The sequence below is a fragment of the Borostomias antarcticus genome (genome assembly GCF_949987555.1).
Source record: "Borostomias antarcticus genome assembly, contig: scaffold_319, whole genome shotgun sequence".
In the NCBI taxonomy this organism is placed as follows: domain Eukaryota; kingdom Metazoa; phylum Chordata; class Actinopteri; order Stomiiformes; family Stomiidae; genus Borostomias; species Borostomias antarcticus.
The window spans coordinates 58,052-70,000 of record NW_028176507.1 but is presented as its reverse complement, the minus strand read 5'-3'; positions in this window follow the sequence as shown (position 1 = coordinate 70,000).

Sequence of the window (11,949 nt, the reverse complement as noted above, 5' to 3'; positions counted from 1 at the left end):
AATGTATTTTTGGATCAAATCAAAGTTAAAACCCAGTTGTTTTCAGGAGGGGGAAGAAAGTGTTTGGTTTTCTGTCACGATGCTAACTTAAAAGTACTGAGTTTAAGTACAGGACGCTGAGCATAGGAGCCAAAAACAAACTTGCTTTAATACAAAAGAAGGTCCCACAAAGGGTAACAAAGGTACAGGCGTATCCTAGAAACATATGAGGCTCGAATGCATGGCAAAACACAGACACGTCTTAAATACAGGTGCATGCAATCAGCAACCAAACAGGTGAACCCATTTAGGGTGAGCCAAGCCCAAATCAGTCCACAAAATCCAAGTACGGTGCACTCTGCCGCCATCTGCTGGACATCTTGGGACACTACGGCGCAGTGCTGACAGTGCCCCCCTCCCGACGACCACCTCCAGGTGGGCCAGGTTTGAGAGGGTGGGCGCGGTGAAAGGCGCGGATGAGGCCAGGATCCAGGACGTGCCGGGAGGGCACCCATGAGCGCTCCTCCGGGCCGTAGCCCTCCCAGTCTATCAGGTACTGGAGGCCCCGCCCCCACCGCCGGGAATCCAGCAGCCTCCGGACGGTGTAGACCGGGCCACCAGCGATGACCCGCGGAGGGGGCGGCAGCGGGGCAGGCCTGGACAAGGGTGAGGAGAATAGAGGTTTCAATAAGGAGACATGGAACACCGGTCTCACCCGGAGAGTCCTAGGAAGTTTGAGTTTGTAAGCCACCGGGTTAACCCTCCTCTCCACAGGAAACGGGCCGATGAACCGGGGAGTGAACTTGGTGTCTGTGCGCAGAGGCAGGTTCTTGGTGGAGAGCCACACTTTCTGTCCAGGGCGGAACGTCGGGGTAGGCCGTCTCCTGCGATTGGCCTGGATTCGATGGCGTTCGGTGGTGCGCGTAAGCGCAGCACGGGCCTTTTTCCAGGCCTGGCGGCACCTGGCCACAGCAGCATCCGCAGAGGGGACCGCTGACTCGGACTGTTGAGAGGGAAAAAACGGTGGGACAAATCCATACTGAACCTCAAAAGGGGACATACCGGTGGATGACCCACTCAGTTGGTTGTGGGCGATTTCAGCCCACACCAGCTTCCGACTCCAGGCACCCGGATTGGATGAGACCATACAGCGCAAGTATTTCTCCAGTTCCTGGTTCACACGTTCCGTCTGTCCATTACTCTCGGGATGATAGCCTGAAGAAAGACTGACAGATGTTTCAAACAAGGACCAAAATGCACACCAATACTTGGACATGAATTGGGGGCCTCTATCAGAGACAATGTCACTTGGGATGCCATGGTAACGCACCACCTCCCGGACCACCACATCGGCGGTTTCCTTCGCTGAAGGCAGCTTAGGTAAAGGGACAAAGTGGGCAGCTTTAGAGAACCGGTCCACGATTACAAAAATCACAGTGTTGCCATCAGAAGGTGGTAGGCCTGTGATGAAATCCATCGAAATGTGGGACCATGGTCGATATGGGACCGGCAGGGGGTGAAGCAGGCCTGCCGGGGCTTGGTTCCCTGACTTCTGTGTAGCACAGACTGTACATGCGTGGACATATTCCTCAATGTCGCTTCTCATGCGCGGCCACCAAAAGTGGCGGCTAACTAGCTCTACCGTGCGGGCAGTCCCCGGATGCCCCGTCACTGGTGAGTCATGCCCCCACTGTAGAACATCAGAGCGGGCGTTGAGTGGGACATACAGATGGCCCAGGGGTACTCCACCAGGACCCGGATCCTCCTCTTGCGCACGCAGGATGGCGTCCTCCAGGGCAAGCGTCACCTGTCCCACCACACAGCTGGGGGGAATGATGCACTCGGGGACAGGGTCAGTAACATCAATGTCATACTGTCGTGATAAGGCATCAGCCTTGGCGTTCTTGGTTCCGGGGCGAAACGTGATGATAAACCTGAATCGGGTGAAAAACAGAGCCCACCTGGCTTGTCGGGGGTTCAGGCGTTTGGCTTCACGGATGTACTGGAGGTTTTTATGATCCGTGATGACAGTGAATGGGTGGCGTGCTCCTTCTAGCCAGTGTCTCCATTCCTCAAGCGCCCGTAGGATGGCCAACAGCTCCCTGTCACCGGCGTCGTAGTTCCTTTCAGCGTCACTGAGCTTGCGAGAGAAAAAGGCACACGGGTGAGTCTTATTGTCCATACCTGACTTCTGGGAAAGCACGGCTCCAACTCCAGAACTGGACGCGTCCACCTCCAATACAAACGGTAGGGTAGGGTCAGGATGCCTCAGCAGGGGAGCCGACGTGAACTGAGCCTTGAGGTGCTCGAATGCCGCTTGTGCCTCCGGGGTCCATCTGAGTTTGGTCGGTGCTCCACGGGTCACTGCTGTGATGGGTGCTACAATGGAGCTGAAACCTCGGATGAAACGACGATAGAAGTTAGCAAATCCCACAAAACGTTGTACCTGTTTGAGAGTGGTAGGAACCGGCCAGTCCAGTACTGCTTGCACCCTGGATTGGTCCATGATCACACCGTCAGGGGAGATGACATACCCCAAAAAGGAGGTGCGTGTAACATGGAACTCACACTTCTCTAGTTTGACAAACAGCTGATTGTCCAGTAACCGCTGTAGGACCTGCCGGACGTGCTGACGATGTTCTGTAAGGGACTTGGAGAAGATGAGCACATCATCGAGGTAAACAAACACACTGCGGTTGAGGAAGTCTCTGAGCACGTCGTTTACAAAGGCTTGGAACACAGCGGGTGCATTAGTCAGACCAAACGGCATCACATAGTATTCATAATGTCCACTAGGGGTGCTAAATGCAGTCTTCCACTCATCATTCTCTCTGATGCGGACCAAATGGTAAGCGTTCCGCAGGTCTAGTTTGGTGAACACTGTAGCTCCTCCAAGGAGGTCAAAAGCAGAAGACATGAGTGGCAACGGATATTTGTTTTTCACTGTGATGTTGTTCAGTGCTCGGTAGTCTATGCATGGTCGTAGACCACCATCTTTCTTGGGTACAAAAAAGAATCCTGCTGACACGGGTGAGGTCGAGGGCTTAATAAGCCCATTGGTAAGGGACTCACTTATGTAATCCTCCATGGCCTGAGTCTCTGGGATGGAGAGAGGGTACAGTCGTCCCCGGGGGGGAATAGTGTTAGGCAACAGGTCAATGGCACAGTCATAAGATCTGTGAGGGGGTAGTTCTGTAGCTCTAGTCTTACTAAACACTTCAGCTAAGTCATGATACTCGGCAGGGACTGAAGTGAGCTCAGGAGATGAACAGGCAGCGGAACACTCTATCCCAGGTGTAAAATGATTGGCTGAAACACACTCTGAGCTCCATGACAAAATTGCCCCAGTGGACCAATTGATTAGGGGGTTGTGCTTCTGGAGCCAGGGAAACCCTAGTACTACCATGTCATGGTGGGATTCGACTAAAGCCAAAGAGATAGTCTCTTTATGTGAACCAATCTGTAGCGATAAGGGGCGTGTCATGTAGTTGATCTTACCGGAGCCTAGGGGTCGTCCGTCGAGTGCCTGTATTCTCACAGGATTGGGACGAGCCATGACCGGTAGACCGAGGCGTGTGACCAGAGCAGAGTTCATGAGATTCTCCTCTGAACCGGAATCGATCAGCACAGTGATTGGGATGTTCTCAGGGTTCTCTGGGGTCCAGGTGAGTTGAGCACTCAGGGATAGGCGCTTAGCTGGGTTGGGGGACTGAGATCGGACCAAACTGCTCACTAAGCTGTCCCCTTCCCCTAATGAGCGTTTTCGTTTCCCTGCAGCTGGGGGCATCGGTCTCTGTAATGACCAGCCTCACCGCAGTAAAGACAGCATCTCTCTCTGCGGCGACGCTCTCTTTCAGCAGGTGTGATGCGGTACCTGCCTATCTCCATAGCCTCCGCTTGAGTGGGCTGAGCAGCGGGAGCTGACGCGCTCTGTGGCGAACGCGCTTGGGGCTGTGCGGAGTTGGGAAGCCTGCGCTCACGCCTCCTTTCGCGTATGCACTGATCGAGGCAGATAGAGGTGGTAATGAGCTCATCTAAAGTGGCACCCCACTCCCGACTAGCCAAATCATCTTTTACCGCCTCAGACAGGCCGTTATAAAAAGTGGTCAAAAGTGCTTCATTGTTCCATTTACTCTCAGCTGCCAAGGTGCGGAATTCTATAGCATACTCAGAAACGGCTCTGGCCCCTTGGCGGAGCGTGCTGATGCGGCGTGCTGCTTCTCTGCCACTCACAGGATGGTTGAAAACCTGGCGTAGTGCTTTAGAAAACTCTGCTGCATTAGCACAAAGTGGGGAACTAGCCTCCCACAGGGCAGTAGCCCACACTAGAGCTTTTCCTGAGAGCAGAGAAATCATAAAAGCAACCTTAGCTCTTTCTGAGGGGAACTGATCTGGCTGCATAACAAAAAACAGGTCACATTGAGTCAAAAATCCCTGACAGGTCTCTGGGATGCCATCATACCGCTCCGGTTTCTGAAGGAATGTCTTGCCGCCTGGGGGGTTCGGTTGATGCATTTGCTGTGTTATCCAGGTCTGGATCTGCTGGATTGAGGATCCTTGGGTTTTCAAAGCTCCGAGCACTTGGGATAGGCTGATGTCCGCTCCTTCAGCGCCTATTAAACTCATGTTGATGATTCGAGCCTACTGTCACGATGCTAACTTAAAAGTACTGAGTTTAAGTACAGGACGCTGAGCATAGGAGCCAAAAACAAACTTGCTTTAATACAAAAGAAGGTCCCACAAAGGGTAACAAAGGTACAGGCGTATCCTAGAAACATATGAGGCTCGAATGCATGGCAAAACACAGACACGTCTTAAATACAGGTGCATGCAATCAGCAACCAAACAGATGAACCCATTTAGGGTGAGCCAAGCCCAAATCAGTCCACAAAATCCAAGTACGGTGCACTCTGCCGCCATCTGCTGGACATCTTGGGACACTACGGCGCAGTGCTGACAGTTTTCAATATTCTTTTGAAATATAAATGCATTTCTTTTTTAAAACTTGACTCTTTGATTCTCTTTACCAGAATGACTTCCATGGTGATTATGACACGTACACATGCATATAAGCTCTCTGAAATCCAAGTTACATCACATTAAGTCAATGCTGAAAGCACTTTGCACAGTTCCTACAGTGGTGAAGAGTTAACAGTCACCACTAGTACTAGTATTAGGTCACCTCTGTGTGGTCCTTTTGAAACCAGATAAGCTAATGAGCGGAAGAGGACACTATCTTGAGTCAAATGTATTTCAGATTTTCTATTTAAAAAAAAAATAATAAAAAAATAAAAAAATAGAAAAAAAAAACACTGGTTGTAGTACGCATAGTTTAAGATAAGGCACTCAGAATAAAGTGTCATTATTGAATTTCACAATTGAATAGTAATTGATTTTCCTTAGAATATAGTATGACCCATCTAAAATATATTGCCCAGTGAATCAATACAGATGAAGTTATGATCCTAGAAGAGATCAGTTCAAATTGACACAGACAGACAAACAGCGTTTAGCTTCATGGAAATTCTCAGGCAAGCCCACATTCGTGTTCAGTGGTTATGTAGTAAATTAAGTCATTTCTTAACCCACAACTCAATATAGGCTACTGCTTTTCGGAGCTTAGAGACCATATATAAAGCCTACTGTAGTTGGAACGATGAGGCTTCAAACTTATAGTTTACTCAATATACTCAATTAACTCACTGCTTTTACCTGATGATAAGCTGAATGGCAAATATGCATTACACAACCATGGGAGCTAAAACAAGAATGCATTTGTTGAGCTCTATGATTTATTCCATTGTAATAGCTCTCAGTGGGGATTTAACATCACATGTGGATGCGCTGCCTGCGGTCGGAGCGAGCGGCCCCGTGACGTCACGCACTGTATCTGACTATGCAGAGCGCTCCATGGAGCGCGTGGTCGCGAGCACATGGAAATGAGGTCGAGATTTGTGTCTCAAAGACGCGCAGCTATCCATCGGAAATGGAATATAAATAATCTTTCACACAATACAATAAGTGATCTGGTAAGCTGCCTCTATATTTTCAATCTACGGGCTGCATTGCTTTTATATCGATGTTTTAATGTCCAACCTAAATCCTTATTCATCGTAGCCAGATTAACTAATGCAAGTAACGTTAGACTTGTTTTGCTATAAAGCGAAAACTTAAATACGATTAGTTTATGTTACAAACTAAATGTGTTCTTCAGGGTTCTGATTTGTGTCAGTATCCTATTGTGTTTGATTGGCCATAAAGACTATAGGCTAATTGATAGCCTAAGCCCTTGCTGAATGTGATAAGTCTTTATACGATAGACAAGGAAATTTGTCTTGGACACATAGGCTATACTTTCTGCTGTTAAAATACGAATAACATAGTGCATACACACGGTGAATATACAGGCTGTCACCCATACACATGCACACACACGCACGCGCGCAGGTCCTCTGGTACCGAACTCCTAACAGTTCCAAAAGCCAGGACCAAGAGTCACGGAGAAGCAGCTTTTTATTTCTATGCCCCCAGCCTCTGGAATATCCCTTGCCAGAGAACCTAAGAATGGCTAAAACTGTGGAAAGTTTTAAGCCAGATCTTAAGACATAACTATTTAATCTCGCCTATACTGAGTAATCAACCTGTGACTCCATTGTATATATCCTATGGTTCATAGGCGATTTTACCCTCTGAGAGTAGGGGGGACAACATTTTGACGTGAGAAAAAAAACAAAACAGTTCTGCCATCTCGTCCCATCTATTTACAAAGAATACCAGTTGTGAACAGTATGCTAATAAGAAATCCGTATGACAATTCAATATGTACAACGCATCAAACTTCATCTAGACACCACGAGCATGTCAATATGACTTTATGCCTTTAGGCCATACCCAACATCACAACATCAAACTGCAACTGCCTGCTGGTGCCAATGGTGATGTTGCTAGTGCTAGTGCTAGCTCCGATAGCCTCTGGAGCACTTCTGCATTCGATTGCACCTGCTGCGCTGTCATTTCGAGTGGTAGCTTCTTCATTAGCATTGCCAGATTTTATTTTATTTTATGAAGAAGTGGTAAATTGTTTTTATAGCTCTTTTTGCCATTATGAGCAGGTTGGCTAGTTGTAGCTTGTTGAGCACTGAGCAGTACAGTCAGATCTCATTTTTTTCGACGGACGAGTTGTGCCATTAGTGGATTATGAAAATATATATATTTTTAAAGGTAGCCTAGTTTATGTAATAAATACACTTTTAAAATTAATGATGATCTAACACAAACTGGTACAAACCACAATTATGTATTTAATAATTGTGTTAATTAGTAAAAATTAAAAAAAAGTTTTTTTTTTTGTTTTTTTTTAAGAATCTGAGCAGAGTTGGGCTGTCCAATCAGGGGGCGCACTTGCCCCCCCTGCCCCCCCTATAAAATCGCCAATGCTATGGTTCATTGTGTACAGTATATTATTAAGATGTGTGTTGTTTAGGGACCGGCCTGGATTGGTTGATGAGGAACTAGATGATGCTGCATGAGTATGATGCTGTGTGTATCCTATGGTGCATTGTGTATTAAGATGTCTGTTGTTAAATGTGGCTCTGCATGCCACTACCTGTCTTCCTCTCTCCTCCTCTGCCTCTTCCATCCCTATTTCCTGCAGGCCACCCTGTGTCTGATAGAAATCCCCCTGATCCCTGTAGATGGATTATTTCATTATTACATAAGGAGCCAAATGGCCAACCAGGAAAAAACCTGGCATGTGGCGGTTTTGTTATCACTGTCATTCTGCCTCTGCGTCAAAGAGGGTACTTAAACCCAGTGAGTATTTGATTAAAGTGAAAAAATAGCAAGTTTAAGTCATCTCTCCTTGTCGTGACACCCAAGGAGCAGGAGGATAGTGACTCAGGCTTTTGTGTGCAGTCTCTGCACAGCTGCCTGGGTTGTTTTGAGATGATGGTGTCATGAATGCCACAGATGGACTGGTCCCATAGGGTTACTAGGATGACGTCATTAGTATTGTGACAGAAACATGGATGGAAGGGTTCGTTGAGGATGTTGAGTCCATGCAAGGATACATGTGCAGATTCATGATCCTTTCAAAGGTACTACAGTTAGAGATGTAACGGTGTGAAAATTTCATATCACGATTATAGTGACCAAAATTATTACGGTTATCAGTATTATCGCGGTATTGTAAAATGTGCTGAAAATTTTGTACAACTACCGATACACACGCTGAAATAATTTCACCAAGTTTCATATTGAAAATCACAAATAAAATTAGCAGCATTATGTACTTTTTTTTTTTCATTAACATTAAAATAATGCGTCTTTGAGACTGTTGCTAGCTCTGGTTGATGCTGGACAGTATTTACAGTGAGTTTTTTTTAAAAAGTCAAGCACAGTTTTAATAACAAAATGATCACGATAAATTTAATCAAATGTAATCACGGTTTATCATTATACCGGTTATCGTTACATCCCTAACGATAACCGGTCATGGTCAGAGACCCTTATAATGACGATTGGTCTAACACACACTCACACAGCGCACATAGCTTATAAAGGACCCTCGTAGTCAGAGTGGTACACACACACATTGCTGGATCCGTGGATAGTGAATACACAATCAATTTCCGACATAGGTCAGCATAAGATTTACAAATGAAATTTGTCATTCGTAAGCATAAATATCTTGGTAAATCTGACTTGACACCTTTCACTAATAGATATAGGATCATAGGATCATAGTCAACATACAGTATATGAGTTACAGTAGAAGATAAAGAGTAAAAACGTTTATTTACCATTTATTGGACTGTAGACTACATGCAGTAGACTGAGAACATGTTTTGTTTTGTAGCATTGCTTGGGTCACATCAGTGCTATGCTAACATGGAGAGCTGTGGATATCGACCGGACTCCTGGGGGGTGGAGTTGTGAGGAGAGGAGAGGAGACCATGCAGAAGACCCACATGTGGAGTGCTAACGTGCACATCCTGTGGAGATGGAGGGTTGTCTTAGGCACAGAGGTTGGAGATCCTAGTAGGGGTCCTAATAGAGTCCATATTTTCTTTCAAAACTTTGTCTTTAGGATTGGCATGCAATAACTTGCACTTATTGAATAAAACCGGTTGCTCCATAACGTTCTGTCTTTGCCATGCATGAGTGAATGATTTTTATATTTATGTATATACTGTAACTTATATAGAAAATTTAAATCAACAAATCAATGAAATCCATGATGCGGATTGACCAAGTGCACTTATTGGACAGATTCACTGAATCAGCTCTTCACATAGAGTTTAAGTTGCTTTATCAATATCCATATTTTCATTCATTCATTCACATCCCCCTTCATCAGTGTAGTAGCAGTGAAAGTTGTACCTTAGCAAAGCTTATCAACAACACACAAATGTTGATGTAGCAGCACCCCTTAGTGGACAAAATGTGACAATGGCCACATGACTGCAGCTTTAGGGCTAAGACTTTATTTCTAAAGATACACTGTGCTATATAGATTATAGCTATATTAAAATGTTCAGAGTCAACCAGACATGATTTAAGGGTTTGACTCAAAAAGGGGAATGTTTGAGCTGGCCCCAACACTGGATCCCTGCTGGGCTAAGACAGACACTCCCCTCCCAGATACTGAACATGGGCCTCAGTCAGAAACGGGACCCAGGCAAACTGATGTCTTTGGCTGAATATGAAAGAAGCTGTACACAGAGTGTTGACTATAACGACAGGCATTTAATTGCTATTAACCTCAAAAGCCCCCCCCCCCTCCCTCTCTCTCTCTCTCTCTCTCTCTCTCTCTCTCTCTCTATATATATATATATATACACACACACACACACACACAAAATGGACAAAGGTATTGGGACATCTACACATTACACCTACAGGAGATTTTATGACATCTCATTCTAAATTCATAGGTGTTAATATCGAGTTGGTCCCCCCTTTGCAGCTATAACAGCTTCCACTCTTCTGAGAAGGCTGTCTACAAGATTTTGGCGTGTGTTCCTGCCGTGCCTGGGAGTGGGTACACACTTCATCAGGGGGTAGTCTGGTGAAGGGAGGACTGCTGGCCAATGTAGTGCTGGAGGTAGGTCTGCAGATGAGATGGAGGTGGTCTTTGTGATGGTGTGTGGCTGTTTTGTGGCATGCAGGTTGGGGAGCCATTCTTGGGGGTGGACGAAGTCCCGCACAGTCTTGATGTTTATCTTTGGTAGAGGAATGCCTGCTTGGCACAAGACTGGATCCTCCACCAAAATCCGGTGCTGGATTTGTTCGTAGGCTTTCAAGATGGAGCTCTTCTCAGGACTGTGGCGAGACCCTTGAGGTGAGCGCAACCACAAAAGCTTCACCAGTGTGTACTTCGGCCTATTGTGCTGAGTACTGATGTCCTGCTGTGCTGGTGCGTAGTGCTTGGCCATCTTTACCTTCTGTATCACAGCAGCCTCAACAAGATCCTCTCGTTTTATACGGCAATAGAGGGTGTTGCCCCAGTGGGTTCTGTACAGCTGGTTGAACCTCCACTGTATTCCAGACTTGGAGGACCTTGTTCCTCTGCTCAGTGGTGACAGCTTGTCCTCTGTCTGGCCAATCTCCACCAGCACAGAGCCGAACATTTCCAACTTTTGAAAGCCAGGAAGAGGTTTTGGACAGCAAGCATCTCCCTGTTAAAAAAAATGACATATGAATACTTGAGTATGAGTACCTGAGTAAGTTCAAATGTGTACATTTTCTTTTTTTCCAGCAACCAGTGCATTGTAGTTCATTCAAGACACACAGCTACTCACAGAGGCCGGAGGGTGAACAGTGGAGGTTTCGTCACTTGTGAACGTGATGTGGGGCAGGCTGGCATCCAGCACATGGTCATATGCCTCCACCTCGCTCTGGTATGCCTCGTCTGCTTCATCAGGATCAGGCTGAACCAGGTCGAACCACCTCCTCCTCTGGACCAGGCCCATCGTTTACAATGTCCTGAAGAGAGAAGGGCCCAGAAGTGACCTTCTCCACAAATATACCAGCAGCCGGTCTCTGAGGTTCTCTGACCAGGGCCTACTGGTTGTGCCCCGGACCAGGCTGAAAACCAAGGGGGACAGAGCCTTTGAATCTGTAGCCCCCAATCTCTGGAATGCGCTCCCCCAGGACTTAAGAGTCTCTCCCTCTGTGGACATTTTTAAAGGACTGCTTAAGACCCACCTGTTCCAGAAAGCTTTTGGACGGCCGTACCCGACTGCTTCATACCCACCTGTTCCAGCAGGCTTTTGGACAGCCGTAACCGACTGTTGACTATGTTGTTGTTGTTGTTTGTTTTTATTCCGTTTGTATTACACAGTCTTTTTTTGTGTAGTTTTTACTCATTGTTTTCTAACTGTCTTTTTTGGACCTGTGAAGCACTTTGCGACTGTGCTGTGAAAAGTGCTATATAAATAAAGTTTTACTTACCTAATTACTTTCACCTGGCTTTCTCTGGCTGAACAGGTAGCCCAGGCCGGGGAGCTTGCTGGAAGGGACATCAGCAGGGGCCTGGATATTCTCCTCCACAGTTTCTCCGAACAACTGTCCACAGCGGGTGTTGAGGCGGTCAATCAGTAATACACAATAATGCAGAGGTCAAAAGCTTCTTCAGAAAGTTGTTCAGACTTGCTGGGAGACCATGTCTAGTGGCCTATCTGGTGTTTCAGAGGGAGGTAGGGGGTTAGCCTCCGGAACACGCTTGGTCAATCCAGATTAACCACTGGTGTTTCAGAGGGAGGTAGGAGGTTAGCCTCCGGAACACGCTTGGTCAATCCAGATTAACTACTGGTGTGTGGGACGATTATCACATCAGGTGCAGTGATATGTTGTGTATTTGTCCCCTGTAATAAAACAGTGATATGTTGTGTATTTGTCCCCTGTAATAAAACAAAGCACACTATGATAATGAGTCAGAGGTGTTAGCAGAAGAATGCATAAATACAG